Source organism: Armigeres subalbatus, chromosome 3 (genome assembly GCF_024139115.2).
Source record: "Armigeres subalbatus isolate Guangzhou_Male chromosome 3, GZ_Asu_2, whole genome shotgun sequence".
NCBI lineage: Eukaryota > Metazoa > Arthropoda > Insecta > Diptera > Culicidae > Armigeres > Armigeres subalbatus.
The window spans coordinates 166,992,494-166,997,207 of record NC_085141.1 but is presented as its reverse complement, the minus strand read 5'-3'; positions in this window follow the sequence as shown (position 1 = coordinate 166,997,207).

Below are 4,714 nucleotides of genomic sequence, written 5' to 3'. Positions count from 1 at the left end.
TATCGCTAGTTGCAGTAACTCAAACTAAATGATTGGAATTTTGTTGTTGTTGTTGTTGTTTTTTTATTTTTATACATTATTGGAATTTTGTTATCATTTGGTCTATGTCACTTAAACTGTAGCTAGTGGAATTCAAACAACTAATCGTTTGGCAGAGTTGTAGAAAAACCTTCACACTAGAAGCCCTTCATACAACACATTTTGAAATTCAGCTTCTGGAATGAGTTATTGACAAACTACTAAACGATCGAACGCAAATTACTAAATGATCGATAACATCCTTGGGCAAGAATGTATTCTATCACCGTTACTGTTCCTCATCGTAATCGACGAGATTCTGGTAGATGCGATTGACCGTGAACCAAACCGCGGGCTGTTATGGCAGCCTTTAACCATGGAGCAACGACTACGAATTGGCTGATGACGTTGCACTCCTCGCTCAACGGCGCTCTGACATGCAGAGTAAGCTCAGCGATCTTGCCGAGCGCTCCTCTTTGGTAGGTTTAGTCATCAACGTCAACAAAACCAAACCGTTGAATGTAAACACGGTGACCCCTTCCAGTTTCACAGTAGCTAGACAACCAGTGGAGAATGTCGAAAGCTTCCAATATCTTGGTAGTCAAATGGCGTCAGACGGCGGTACCAAGATCGACATAGGGGCACGGATCAAGAAAGCAAGGGCTGCCTTTGCGAGTTTAAGAAATATCTGGAAAAACAGGCAGATAAATGAACGCACCAAAATACGAATTTTCAACTCTAACGTGAAATTTGTGCTGTTATACGCTAGCGAAACATGGTGTGTATCAGTGGAGAACACTCAACGGCTGCAGGTGTTCATCAACAGATGCCTTTTTATTTATTTATTACCAGACTAAGGCCGGAGTGGCCTGTGCAATACATAAAAGTCTTCTCCATTCAGCTCGGTCCATGGCTGCACTTCGCCAACCACGCAGGAGCGTTTTGCGGAGTCTAAAGTACGTATGATTTCCTGCTAGGATGCGTCTCCGAATTTCTCTGCTGGTATCGTTATCGGCGGTCACCAGTGAGCTCAAGTACACGAATTCTTCAACCACCTCGATTTCGTTACCACCGATAGAAACTCGTGGTGGGTGGCTTACATTGATCTCTCTAGAGCTCTCTTCCTATCATGTACTTAGTCTTCGACGTGTTGATGACTAGTCCAATCCGTTGAGCTTCGCTTTTCAGTCTGATGTAGACTTCCTCCATCCTCTCAAAGTTACGTGCCATGATATCAATGTCGTCGGCGAAACCAAATAACTGGACGGACTTCGTGAAAAACGTACCACTCGTGTCAATCCCTGCCCTTCTTATTACTCCATGCAAAACGATGTTGAATAGCAGACACGAAAGACCACCACCTTGCCGTAACCCTCTGCGCGTTTCGAAGGGACTCTAGAATGCCCCTGAAACTCGAACTGCGCACATCGCCTTGATCAACCGTGTCAGTTTATCCGAAATTTCGTACATTAGCTGCCATAGCTGGACCCGATCGATCGTATCATATGCGGCTTTGAAGTCGATAAATAAATGATGTGTGGGCAATACAACGCGAATACAACGCGGCATTTCTGCAATACCTGACGTACGGCGAACACCAGGTCTGTGGTAGAGCGTTCACCCATAAATCCCGCCTGGTACTGCCCCACGAACTCTCTTGCAATTGGTGTTAGCCGGCGGCATAAAATTTGGGAGAGTAACTTGTAGGCGGCGTTCAACAATGTAATTGCGCGGTAGTTGCTACAATCCAGCTTATCGCCCTTTTTGTAGATGGGACACACGACACCTTCCATCAACTCCTGCGGCAGAACCTCATCCTCCCAAACCTTGGTGATTACCCAGTGCCTCACCACCGTGTTTAAACAGCTCGCAACCAATCTCGATAAATTCGCGACGAGTTTTCGGAGGAGTGGTCGAAAACAGGAACCCTCCTTAGCCTAGCGGTAAGATGCGCGGCTATAAAGCAAGACCATGCTGAGGGTGGCTGGGTTCGATTCCCGGTGCCGGTCTTTCGGATTGGAAATTGTCTCGACTTCCCCCTGGGCATAGAAGTATCATCGTGTCAGCCTCATGATATTCGAATGCAAAAATGATAACTTGCCTTAGAAACCTCGCTGTTAATAACTGTAGAAGTGCTGAATGAACACTAAGCAGCGAGGGGGCAATGTCCAAGTGGGGGATGTAATGCTAATAAGAAGAAGAAGGATTCCGTGCCGATAGTTCGAACGAGCCAGACGTGTGTGCTGTGTCTCATCGCGGATTGTGTTCGGTAGTGCGAGTTTATTGTGTGGTGCCTACCTACGGATCCAAGGCGATCGCTGTCGGCGAGTGAAGTAGCTGCTTCTGGCGACGCCAGTGAAGCAGGCTATTGTTACTGCTGCTACCTACAGCAGCAGGGGCAGATAAGTAGAAACGTTTTTATTGTTCTCCCATCTGCTTGATTCGGAGTGGGACTGATAGAATAAATAAAATTAGTTTTTTTAAGTTTTTTTTTTTCTGATTAGCTATTAGTCTTAAGTTAGTAGTAACATAAGCAAAATCATCCTTCCACCTTGCGGGGTGAGAATGGAGACAGAGACTGTGGAAGGCAATGGGCCTCCAAAAGATGCAGGGCGCACACGATTGTACCATGCGGCTTCGCCTGGGCCTTGGGTTGTTTACTTTCGGCAGAAAGTGAAGAGCCTAGATTTTCTGGGCATAAAACGAGATTTGACGCGTCGTTTTACGAAGCTTGAATTCAGCCAAATCAACAGGAACAAACTACGCATCACCGCACCTACATACCAGGTGGCGAATGAAATTGCTGGCGACAGGGCGTACAATGTTGAATATTTAGTTTATGTGCCCTCGCGGGAGGTCGAGATAGAAGGCGTAATCAACGCAGCGAGCTTGACTTGCAAGGATGTGCTTGCAGGGAAAGGTCGCCTAAAGAACGCCCTGCAATCTACCGTGGATATTCTGGACTGCAAGGAATTGCATTCAGCAGCCACGGTAGATGGCAAAAAGGTTTATTCCAAGTCAGGCTCGCTTCGGGTGACATTCGCCGGTTCGATGCTTCCAAAGTATGTCGATATAGAGAATATGTTGTTTCCGGTGCGTCTTTTTGTGCCAAGGGTATTTAATTGTACCAACTGCAAACAACTTGGTCACACTGCCGAGTTTTGTGACAACAAACCACGTTGTGGCAAATGCTCAGAAAGACATCGGGAGGAGTTCTGCCAGCAACAAGCAACAAAATGTGCTTATTGCGGTTTGAACCCTCCCCATGGTTTGCAAGAATGCCCGGTGTACAAAAAGCACACCCCAAAAGTGAAGCGCTCGTTGGTACAGCGCTCCAAGCAGTCGTATGCGGAAATGGTTAGGTCGCAAGACACATCCGCCACAGCCACAGCATCGACTGCTATTTCAGCCACCGTTCGTGTAAGTGATTATTATGATTCCATATCAATTGACGAATTGGACTCTGACGCAGCCGATATGGATGATTCTGCGGAGGTACACGTGCCCGAAAAGAGGAAGCAACCGTCTTCCCGGGATCGCGCCGTAAGAAAACAAAAGTCATCCATAAAAGCTTGCCAAAATCAGAAGGTAATGGGGTTTATTTAAAATCCTGAAGCAATCTGTCCCTACTGCTTCTTTTGATCCTAGTTGCAGTAAGACATTCCGCCATTGCCTAAATCCGATGTTTCGAAGAAACATCCGGCTAGAAGAATCAACGAAAGAAAAAACAAATTCGCACTTCTAGAAAAAGTATTCCGTCCAAACTTTGAGTGATCTCCTTTAAGGTCCATGCGGCCCGTCTTTTGAACTTGTTCAATATTCCGAATTCATTGAGGCCAATCATTGACCTCTTTATTCCAACAGTTGAAAGTTATCTGAAGCAATTGACTGTTTCATGGCCCCTTCTTGCAGAAATTGTATCTTTCGATGGATAATACGGCCAACACCGAAGATACAATCACTGTGCTGCAGTGGAACTGTCACAGTCTGAAAAATAAATTAGACGTGTTCAAGTTTTTGATTCGCAATTCCGATTGCGATATATTTGCACTCTGTGAAACATGGCTTTCTTCTGAAGATGAAATCAACTTCCACGATTTTAACATTATTCGCCAAGATCGGGATGATCATTACGGTGGCGTTCTTTTGGGGATCAAAAAATGCTACTCCTTCTACAGAATTCCCATTCCGACTGTTCCCGGCTTAGAAATCGTCGCATGCCAAGTAAATGTGAAGAATAAAGATCTTTGCATAGCTTCAGTGTACATTCCTCCAAATGCCTCTATTAATCGTCGACATTTTTGGAGCGCAGTCTCCCTCCTATCATCTCCAGTATTGATATTGGGTGATATGAACGCACATGGTATTGGATGGGGCGAAACGTATGACGATTATAGAGCGCCTATTTTCTATGATTTGTGTGACGATTTCAATTTGAATATTTTGAACACTGGTGAAGTAACTCGAATAGGACCAAATGGCAGGAACTTCCGGAAGAAGTTTTGAAGTATTTTTGGAAGGAATGAAGATGTTCCAAAGATTTTCTGAAGGAACTTCCGAAGATATTAAGAACTTCGGAACTTTCCTAACGTACTCCGAGCTCAGATAGATTCCTGAAGAAATTTCCGAAGGAATGCCTGAAGAAACATCCGGAGGAATTCCGGAAAGAAACTCCAGTAAGCAATACGTGGCTTCT